The sequence below is a fragment of the Natator depressus genome, chromosome 6, assembly GCF_965152275.1.
Source record: "Natator depressus isolate rNatDep1 chromosome 6, rNatDep2.hap1, whole genome shotgun sequence".
NCBI lineage: Eukaryota > Metazoa > Chordata > Testudines > Cheloniidae > Natator > Natator depressus.
In genome coordinates this window covers 40,492,938-40,504,784 of record NC_134239.1, presented here as the reverse complement: position 1 = coordinate 40,504,784, position 11,847 = coordinate 40,492,938, and the positions used below count along the sequence as shown (strand labels likewise).

General features: G+C 39.3%; 1 protein-coding gene across 1 annotated transcript in view; it reads right to left on the bottom strand.

The window, feature by feature from the left end:
* The window catches only part of CCDC73 (coiled-coil domain containing 73), a 232,569-nt gene that overhangs the window by 217,187 nt on the left and 3,535 nt on the right, over window positions 1-11,847 (bottom strand). The window contains exon 2 of the mRNA XM_074956669.1: window positions 11,100-11,149. The gene's annotated coding sequence lies outside the window, so the exon portion shown is untranslated. The remainder of the gene's footprint in view (window positions 1-11,099; window positions 11,150-11,847) is intronic.

The window sequence follows — 11,847 nt, the reverse complement described above, 5'->3', positions numbered from 1 at the left end:
GCCTCTGTCAGACTTACTTATAGCCGATGGCAAGTCACTTAACCTCTCTGTGCCTTACTTTTCAATCTGTAAAATGGGTAGAATACCTACCTCAGGGTGCTGTGATGTTTAATTCATTGCCATTCATACTTCAAGTGCTCTGAGATTCTTGGTTGAAGAGTGCCATAGATCATTTTTAACTGCTGAAGCCTTAAAGACTGTGTCCAATCTACTTCAAAGACTGCATCTCAACTGATCAGCTGATAAATGAAGTGCTGGGCTAAGAGTCTCATGGCTTAATCACAAGGAGAGTGGAAACCAGACATTATCAGTGAAAGGTGCTTGACCATTGCATTATCTTGTCATCTGTATACTCCAGATCCCAAATCTGTTAACCTTCTACTCACTTTGCAAGGCTCATTTGCTCTCCCAGGCTTTTGCTGGGTGAAAAGAGATTCAGAATTGGATGGAAGAGATTTGAAGGGGAAAGGTCTAGAGCGGTTTGGGGGTTTTGGACATTAGTCTGAATTGTTGTATCTTGTACATGTGCCAAAAAACATTGCATCACTTTTTAAAATATAAATAAAACACTATATGAAATAAGACCAGAATATTCACTTGAATGTAGAATCTGACTCTTAATTCATAAAAGGAGGAAGTAACTACAAATGGGTGACTGCCAACAATGAAGAAAAAAATGTTAATATAACAAGCAAATTACAATTTTGAAATATTGTGGGTATTGGTCTACCCACTTTCCTTACACCATTTTTGTCCATCAGTTTCTGCCAGAGTCAATGCACCTGGCTTCACTATAGGTGCCTTCTGTAAATCCATGCTTTTTTCAATTATTATACTAAAGCTGGATGGAGCATAAACTCTGATTTGGAAAAGGAAAGTTAATAAAAGGAAAATGACTCTTGGAATGATAAATTCATCCTGAATTCGAAGCACACCAATCAGCACAACAGAGATTATAGTTTTGTAAAGTACCACCCTATACTCTAAAAGGTGCACCACTCTTTTGTCAAACTTCATATGATGGGATTATTAATGAAGTCACTTCAACAACGGGAAGTGAGTGAGAAGATATAATTGCCTCTCTAAATCACGTGTTCAACTATTACTGGAAAACAGGCTTAAAAAAAAAACCCAAATAGACAAACAGAAAAAAAACACCCACACAATCTAGTTAAAAGGAGAGCTGTCAAGCAATTAAAAAAATTGTGATTAATCTCACAATTAAAAAAAATTATTCATGATTAATCACGCAATTAATCACATTGTTAAATAATGGAATACCATTTATTAGTATATTTTTGGAGGTGTACTACATTTTCAAATACTGATTTAAACTACAACACAGAATACAAAGTGTACAGTCCTCACTTTATATTTATTTTTGATTAAATGTTTGCACTATAAAACTCAAAAGAAATAGTATTTTTCAGTTCACCTTATACAAGTACTGTAGTGAAATCTCTATAACGAAATCTCTGTCATGAACTTACAAATATAGAATTATGTCCAAAAAAACCTGCATTCAAAAATAAAATGTAAAACTTTAGTGTCTACAAGTCCACTCAGTCCTGCTTCAGCCAATCACTCAGACAAACAAGTTTGGGTACAATTTGCAGGAAGATAATGCTGCCCAATTCTTGTTTACAATGTCACCTGAAAGTGAGAAAAGGCATTCACATGGCACTGTTGTAGCCGGCATTGCAAGATATTTACATTCCAGATGCCCTCAAGATTCATATGTCCCTTCATGCTTCAACCACCATTACAAATGCGTCCATGCTGATGATGCGTTCTGTTCGATAACGATCCAAAGCAAAGCAGACCGACGCATGTACATTTTCATCATCTGAGTCAGATGCCACCAGCAGAAGGTTCATTTTCTTTTTTTGGGGTTCAGGTTCTATAGCTTCCGCATCTAAGTGTTGCTTTTTTAAAGACTTTTGAAAGCATGCTCCACACCTCGTCCCTCTCAGATTTTGGACGGCATCTCAGATTCTTAAACCTTGGGTGGAGTGCTGTAGCTATTTTTAGACATCTCACATTGATACCTTCTTTGCATTTTATCAAATCTGCTGTGAAAGTGTTCTTAAAATGAACATGTGCTGGGTCATCATCCGAGACTTCTATAACATGAAATATATCTCAGAAAGTGGGTAAACAGAACAGGAGACATACAAATCTCCCCCAAGGAGTTCAGTCACAAATTTAATTGATGCATTATTTTTTTTTTAAATAAGCGTCATCAGCATGGAAGCAAGTCCTCTGGAATGGTGGCCAAAGCATGAAGGGGCATACGAATGGTTAGCATAGCTGGCACGTAAATACCTTGCAACGCCGGCTACAAAAGTGCCATGTGAACGCCTGTTCTCGCTTTCAGGTGACATTGTAATTAAGAAGCAGGCAGCAGTATCTCCCGTATACTGTAAGCAAACTTGTTTCTCTTAGCAATCGGCTGAACAAGTAGGACTGAGTGGACTTGTAGGATCTAAAGTTTTACATTGTTTTGTTTTTGAGTGCAGTTATGTAACAAACAAATCTACATTTGTAAGTTACACTTTCACAATAAAAAGATTGCACTACAGTACGTGTATGAGGTGAATTGAAAAATTATTTCTTTTGTCATTTTTACAGTGAAAGTATTCGTAATAAATATAAAGTGAGCACTGTGCACTTTGTATTCTGGGTTTAATAGAAATCAATATATTTGAAAATGAAGAAACATCCAAAATATTTAATACATTTCAATTGGTATTCTATTGTTTAACAGTGAGATTAATCATGATTTTTTTTTTTTTAGTTAATCGCATGAGATAACTGCGATTAATTGACAGGCCTAGTTAAAAGTTTAAGATCTGCACTGCCTGGTTAAACACGTCTCTAAACTTTGTAAAGCCAAATTTTAAAATTGAGTAAAAATTTTTACAGATTACTCCTTTAAAATAAAACACTTAAGATGGTATAACCTTGCTTAAAATACTTTACAGGTTATTTTGGACTAAGTAGCAGCTTGTGTAATTTTACAGTTTATTTAAAGGATCAACACTTACTTGGACTACGAAATACGAAGACACTAGTTACTAGTGCTAATTTTTGAACTAGTCACTAGATATTTCAATTGATAGCTGTTCATCTTTCATTTGTAATTTGTCCGTTTACAAAACACTAAGCTATTCTATCATTTAAATGTTTGCATAAAGTTGTAGACAATGTAATCAAACTACTTCAAAATTAAACTTTTTACAGTAAGAAGTGGATGGGAAAAATTTCTCTAAAAAGGAAGAATTTTTCAAAGTTAATTCTTTCATGCCCCAAGCCTTCCGTACCTTCATTCCTATCCCCCTCTGATCTTCTGTTTAGGGATACTCATTTAAACATAGATACTATGGGAAACCTTTTTAAATATAACTGATACACTAAGGCGGGGTTGGGGAGGCCCTCATTTATTCAGAACTATCATCACATTTTCAATTTTACCTGCTCTGCTCTTTAGAAGTATAATTATTATTGGAGGGTGAGAGAGACAACATTTTTATTGGAGAGCATTTTTGAAATGGGGTTTGGAGGAGTAGGGGAAATAAAATGCATTGTTGATGTTCAATATTATAAGTGCATCTGATTTTGTCTTTTCGAACAGGCATGTGTGGGGTGGGGGTGATACTTTAAAAGTGAACATACTGAGGGTTTGTTATTAAGAGCTATCAACTCAAGTCCTTATTTCTTACATTAAATTGTATTTGTTGATACTGTGCTTTTACTTCTGTTTTCACAGAACAGATCTAAGATGACAGTGATACATCACGTCTGTACTCTTTGCCTTTCATTTCTCTTTGTTTCCTTTCAGTTGTAAGGCTTTAAACCCAACTTCAAAACCTTCACCCATCCCTGGAGAGTGATTTATAAAATTGTATTGCTACGCTGTATGGAATACTGGTTGGAGCAAGTTTTCTCTGTTCAGGGCAAGTACACCTGTATTCCCTTTCTGTGATCCCTCAAGGACACCTGCTCTAGGCTCCTCACCCATCACTTCTCTTCTGAGACAAACACATCTTTATCCTTCTCACTGGTGTTTTTTCAAGCTGCATAGTTCCCTGATTACACTCTAATATTCCCAGCAAGCCAGACTGCCTAAACGGGCCACCATCTGAGTTTTGCTTTCTCTTTGAAAGCTAGGAACATGTGTAATTGACAGCAGTCACAAATTACCACTCAGCTCTTTATATAAGCACACAGAAATTACAGAGAAAACATTAAGAATAAAAACCTACCACATACTAATAAGCTTATCAGAGGTCACCCATTAATCGTATAGGTGCCTTAGGGAAAGTTTGGAAGAACTTGACCTACTAAGGATTGGGGTCCCCCTCTGTTGGATAGAAAGGTTCTGTATGTTTGCTGGATCAGAAAGAAGGCCTTGAGTCAGTTTAATCTCAGACTATCCAAAAGTCCTTTCTTTGTCTGTTGGTCTCGAGAGAAACTGGTTGATTTAATATATGTGAGCCTCCCCAGGAGGAGATACTGCTTTGAGGTGGTTACAAACTGGCTGATTTGCCTTAATCACCACCCACCGTTTTTAGTTCCTGGATGAGCTTCCCTCCCACCTGGAATAACACAATCATACATAAACCATTCATTTTAAACAATGGATCCCAAAAATACTGCAGGATGTTACAATCTCTGTCACACCTCCCCCATAAAGAAGTTACATACAATCCCAGCACACAATAATACATAAACTTCATACTATAAGGTATTTTAAGGACATTGCAGGATATTGCCATATCCGTCACACAAATGGCTGGATATCAGCATTTCTAAGTTCTGTTTCCAGTTCTGTCAAATGAATAATATTGGACAAATCCCTTGATTGCTCTTTAGTTGGATAAAATGAGGACATCTACCTTTTCATAATATATTTTGAAATCTAATGAAAGATACTAAAAAAATGAATAATTTTACACTTAATGGGCATAGTGAAGGAGCAAAACCGTAAGTACTGTGTGAAAACTGAGTCAGAGAAATACCCGTTGACTCATGAGGGGCTTGAGGAGTTAGATCCTGCTCCCATTAGTCAATGAGAAATTGACTTCAATCAAAATTTAGTGGGTACTTTGAATATCCCTACAACCATGCTGCTGTCAAAATTGCTTAGGGAAGATTGCATGTTTTAATAACTAACTGTGCATGTAAAATTAACTAGAGTTTGTTTTAATGGGATAGCTCTTTCCTGAAACAAAGCCCAGCCCTAGCTAGTGCATCACAGAAGAATTTTACCTGTGGTTAGATTAGTACCACCAGTCTTGGGGGGGAAAAGAAGGAACACTTGTAAGCAAATAATGAAACCACTAGATTACTGTGATCAATAGTTCCTTTAAAACTATGGTTATCAACCTTTTTTCATATTGTGACCCCATATTACAAAAGAAAAGTTTTGGGGCCTCTCCATCTAGCCATAGAAAAGGGATGGGTGAGTTGTGAGCCTGATGTTGAGAACCTATGCTTTAAAACATATTCTGCCTCATTTGTATTTGTGTCTGTAACAGATTTATCAGCTATAAATTTTCATAGCAAGGAAGGTTAATAAATGGATTTTCTTCAGAACCTGCACACATTCCCCAAATGTACTGGCTGTTCTATCTGTAATTTTAACAATAACTCCTGACTGCTTTGTAATACGTATAATAAATCAGTTTCCAAAACAGTGTTATTCTAGTATGTTTTTATTGCCTAATCTTACTAGAGCACTTCACTCTGCCCTCAAACCCTCTGCCATAATAGGAAACTGTACAGCATATTTGACTCTGAGTGCTTGCTTCCCCCCCCCCCCCCCCGTAATGCTGAAGATGCACCAGTCTCCATATTAACATGAAAAGTAATCTCTCAAAATAAATGCTTTCAAAACCCAACCACAGCAGAAGGGAGAAATAAATACTTAAAAAATACTTAAAATATACATAAAAGATCTAAGGACCTAAAACTGCTGTTAAATTATAAAGTTCTAGTGTGTTAACTACCTAATCTCTTCACTCAAGGGATTATCCAGTGACTGCCTAACACAACAGCTCTCACTCGGGGGTGATCTGCAGAAAGCTGGTTGCAAGTTCCATTTCCTTAGTCAAGAAGTTTATACAGCTATCCAAGTTTTTCATCACAAACGATCCTTGTTGCCTCCAGTATGGGTCAGTTATTGCACCACCAAAGGGAACAGCAAGATGGGCTGCAAGCCACCAGGAGCTATCAGAGATGGGAGCCAAAAGGAGCAGAGAAATGTCTACTAGATGAGAACTAGGTAGCACGCTGCACATTTGAGAAAAACAAACAAAGCAGTTGAGGTAAGACATAGAGGAAAAAGAAAAGGATGTCCAGGAGCAAAAGGAAGTAGAAGAAAAGCCAGGACACTGCTAGCATTTGGGGAGTAAGGGGTGTAGACAGACTGCGGGCTTGGCTACACTTACGAGTTACAGAGCATTAAAAAAGCCCCGAGCGCATTAGCTCACTACCTGTCCACAATTGGCAAGGCACGTAGAACACTCTGACTCCATGTCTAGAGCGCTCCTGGTACTCCACCTCAGCAAGTGGAATAACGTTTTGTACACTCCCGCTGGAGTGCCGCGGCACTAGTGTGGATGCCTTGGTCTGTTAGTGTGCTCTGATCGGCCTCCAGAAGTGTCCCACAATGCCTGTTCTAGCCACTCTGGTCATCACTTTGAACTCTACTGCCCTGCCCCCAGTTGACCAACTGTCAGACCCGCCCTTTAAATTCTCTGGGAATTTTGAAAATCCCCTTTCTGTTTGCTCAGCCAGGCGTGGAGTGCTCTCAGCGAATCTTTCCAGGTGACCATGCCTCCACGTGCCAGGCGATCCCCAGTATAGAGCAATGGCAAGGTGCTGGACCTCATCAGTGTTTGGGGGGAGGAAGCTGTCCAGTCCCAGCTGCGCTCCAGCCATAGGAATTCTGATACCTACGGACAGATATCAAGGGACATGATGGAAAGGGGCCATGACCGAGACGCATTGCACAGCAGGATTAAAGTGAAGGAGCTGCGGAATGCCTACCACCAAGTCCGTGAGGCAAACAGCCACTCCAGTGCTGCCCCTGTGACCTGCCGTTTCTACAAAGAGCTGGATGTGACACTTGGGGGTGACCCCACCTCCACTCCGAGTACCACCATGGACACTTCAGAGCCCAGTTCAACAAGGCAGGAGGAAGAGGAGCAGCAGCAAAGCGGGAGCAAGGGTGCTGAGGCAAAGGAAGACACCCCGGAATCCACTAGAATCATGCAAAATCCACTTTGCATGTAATTTGTCAATTCTTTGCATTTTGGTCCCCACACAACCTTTAATAATCAGTGTTTCAAGTTCAAACAAACCAGAAAACTCAAAGTGAAACCCTGCAGAATCTGACACACTTTCTTTGGTTTTGGGTTACAACTATAAGAAACCTTAGTGTTCTGCATGGTTTTGAATAAAACCATAAATTCCTTCCTAGAAAAAACCCACTCCCTGCTCTTGTTTTCTGAAGGATTGTGAAGATGTGGGCATCAATTTGGCTTTATAACTAGAAAAGTTTGATCTGCTTTATTCGAAAGGTTTTGCCCAGCTGTTGTTTTTAAAGTCCTAGATCTGTTGGAGACATTACACAGTAGTATACTGATCTGTCTTCTGCACATGATGAACAAAGGAATTAAAACAATAATATACTCTGTTTATGATACTCAAATTTGCTACTGGCATAAACAGGTTCATCTTCATTTATTTGAAATTAATTTATCAATATATGATAAAGATTCTACATACAAATTCTAGAACTAGAAACCCAAGTGCAGAATTTGTGGGAAATGAGATTGCATTAATGTAACTAGTAGCAGAATTCCGCTTGCAGAAAGAACCCAGTTCAATTTTGAAATCGCAGGCACTGTGTTCAGGGCCAGTGTGGAAAAAAATATTAATAGTAAAAGGGAGTGGGTATGATTTGGAATCACAGAGACAATAAACACGGAACCTTACAGTGCCCTTTTTGCAGTCTATTTGACACAGGAAAGTAACGTAAGTACCGAAGCCTTCACTGTTGTCTACATTTAACAACAAAATCCTATCCTAGCTTGGACACTACTACAATTTAGAATGCCCCCTAATCGTCATGGAGTAAAAGTCTAAAAAGAAAAGTTAGCCAGAACTCAGATTAACATCTTCCATGCAATTCATAACTTCTGTGCCAGTTCATTACAAATCCAATTTTAGTTCAAACTGTAAATACAGTTTTGTAGCCTTCACTATCTTCAATAGAATTGGCCTGAACAATTTGACAAAAACTGAAAAGTCAACATGAGACTAACTTCCATCCTGGGAATGGCAGTTCTTATAATGTATCAGCAGTGGACCCAATCCTGTTCCCACTGAAGTGAACTGGAGTTTGACTATTAATCTCAGTTAAAGTAGGCCCAATAAATTTAGATGAAAACATAGCATAGGCTCTGAAACATTTTCATTGTGTGGACACTTTTATAGAGAGGATGTCTTTATGTACCACTCACCCTCTCCCTCTTTTCCCAACAGTTGTGCACATGCTCTGTTACTTTGCTCCCTTTTCTTCCTCTTTCCTTCCTTACTGCTTGGTCAGAACCACCTACTGCACAATAGTGGATCCAGTTGCACCACTGGACACATCTTTTCCCATAGCGGATCCAGTTCTACTGCTGACTTTGGTCCCTGAAAGCAGCTTGACCTAGAAGAGGCAGCTAAAGTAGTTTTTTCCTTATTTTCAGCTACTTTTATAGGCTTCCAGGCTCTTCTTTGTGGGGCCACTTGATTACCGTAGAAGCAGCTGAAACAAGGAGGAGGAGTCAGCACCATAGACCAGCCTGCTGTCTGCAGTCTACAACTTGGAAACTCTAGAAAACAAATCCTAATTTCATAGATAACAAAGATGTTTAAAAAGATCAGGAAAAATATTTTCTTCTGGATATCAGTCTGTTTCAATTACAGTTTAAAAATGGCATCATAGAAGCATAAGGTCCCAAATTCTTGGAACAATATCTCCCAGCTTCATTTGGGAACTAATAACTGAGACTACTAAACATAACTTGGTAATAGAAAGCCTGACTAGCAGATCTAGTTTAAAAGCCCTAAAGGTCTATAAATCTTACTTTTAAATGGAGATTTATTGTTACATTTCTAGTATTTGGCTATTATACAAACCATAACAGCTGATAAGTTTTACAAAATATTTTCCTTGTTAAACAATGAGCTACCTGCTTTTGGAGAAATGACATATTTCAGCAACTGTACATAACCCTTTGCTGTGAGGGCCACAACTGCTAACCTGGGAGGATTCGCAAGGCCCTAACTAATTTGTTTAATCAGCTAAATATGTGTAAGTGCACATATGTTTTACTAAATACACAGAAAGATAAATATCTGCTCCTTGGAAGAAAGACCCCAGGTGTCAGGTTCTTATTCATGGATCGCTAAGCAAAGGTAGACGCCTCCGTGCAGCCCAGATAAGGCGCTTAAATCCAAGAGAGGAGCAGGGCTTAGCTCATGCCCCTTTCATCCGCATCTCCCATTGGCTATTTTAGGTGGCACCACACCTAGAGTGCAGGCTTTTGAGGATCACATTCTTAAGCACTTCTTTCTCCCTATTCATTGTGCCTGGAGCCTAGACTTTTTGGATTGCAGTTTTGTTCCTGTGATTTTTCTAGGTGCCCAAAAATTAGGTGCTGCGATGCTCAGCATTACAATACCTAGGTCCCTTCATTAATCTCAATCTAAGCCTCTACTCTGCGAGGATATCATACTCTGGCACTTACACACTTAAAGGAAGCCTGCACAAATAGCAGCCCTCATAGAAGTGGATATCTGCCAATCAGTGGGCATTAGTAAAGCTGCAAAAAGTTTCTTTCACTATACTTGGATCAGAACATTATAAGACAATCAGTCCTAGCTCAGTTTAGGCCTCAGCTTTTTGGAGGTTCAACTGAACATAGGTCTGTAAATAATTTGAATATTTTTGTCACCTTGAAAGTCTCTGAATTATTCCGAGGGAAGCAGTGGGGGCACAAAACCTAAGTGGCTTCAAAACTGAGTTTGATAAGTTTATGGAGGGGATGGTATGATGAGACTGCCTACAATGGCATGTAGCCAATCTCCAACAGCCGATGACGGGACACCAGATGGGGAGGGCTTGGAGTTATTACAAAGAATTATTTTCCAGGTGTCTGGTGGGTCTTGCCCATATGATCAAGGTCTAACTGATCACCATATTTAGGCTTGGGAAGCAATTTCCCCAGGCTCAGATTGGCAGAAACTCTGTGGGGGTTTCACCTTCCTCTGAAGCATGGGTCACTTGGAAATTAAAACTAGTGTAAATGGTGGCTTTTCTGTAACTTTAAGTCATGTTTTGAGGACTTCAGTGACTCAGCCAGAGGTTATGGGTCTATTATGGAGTGGGGGGGGGGGAGAGGTTCTGTAGCCTGCAATGTGCAGTGGGTCAGACTAGATAATTATGATGGTCCCTTCTGACCTTAAAGTCTATAAGTCTCGATATTTTTGATCCATTCAGCATAAGGCCAAGAGTCTACAGTTCTGGAGTTTTTGTTCACAAGTGGAAAAGGTTATTCCAGTGGAGCTAACCATTAAAATTCTTGCATTTGTTTGTAAAGCTCTTCTGATCCTCTAGCAGCTGCAAAGTTACGTATTACTAATTCCAGAATATAATCAGAATATAATATTTTCTCTGTTGTTGAAAGTTAAGCTGTGGCTTCATGCTTAGATATAGTGATAAATATTGCAGTTAGTATGTGCCTTCCACCAACTTCCTTGACCAACTGCAGCTGACGACTCTGGATCAGCTTGCCCTAACCAGCACATGCATCCATCTCTCCCCTCCTAATCCCACAATCCACTCTTGTCAATACTCATGCGATAAATTTACTGAAGAGGAGGACCATAGATGGTGCTCCACAGACCTAGTCTGTCCTTTCCATATGTAACTTCTATGATTTTTAACCCTATTGAATAAATACAATAACCTGATAATTTTGTGAAAATGGTAAGTAGTAATACAGTTCAGCAATAAAAGGATGAATAATTGGTGTTCTTACCTGGGAAAGAATTCTGGACATTCACTGTATTCAAGGTGTGAAGTATAGTTCTATAAGAATCAGAATATTGATGTTTTCAGTATATCCAAAACATTTTCCAAGTGTTTGGTTTTATTTGTTTCTCTACCATCATTCAGAGCTATAGTTTCAAGCTCCCTCTCTGCAGACTCAGAAAGGCAGCACTGCACAGGTTCATATTTGTAAGGGCTAGAAACTTTGGGCTGGATAGGTACCTCCACTTTCAAAAGCAGGGGGACCCATTTCCAGGGTATCTTCCTTATGGGGCCATGGAAGGGGAGAGAGCTTTCTTCATATATTCCATACATGCAAGTATCTGTGGCACAATCTCTTCAAACCTGATGGGGCATCCCTGAGAAAGACAATGCTGAGCCAATAATAAGACCTCAGGTAATGTGGACCCCTACACAGTGACCCACAACCATCAGTGTCTAGGGGCAGCATTCCTGGGCAGCCCCAATAGAGTGCAGAGGGACAAAAGGCCTCCATAATGATGTAGTTGCCTCCAATAGTGCTTCCACAATCTGCAGGTTTAGAGAACTGAACCCAACCAATTCCGTAGGAAAGTAAATTCTGTCTTTTCCCCCAATAGGACAATTCTTAGGAAAATCAGAGTCAGCAGTTCCTGTTTCCTTTCCCCATACAGGGTTTTCCCCCTGGAAAAGACATTCTGAACAGTAATTTTTTTTTTTTAAATAAGATCTTAAATTCTACAGAAACAAAGTGGCAA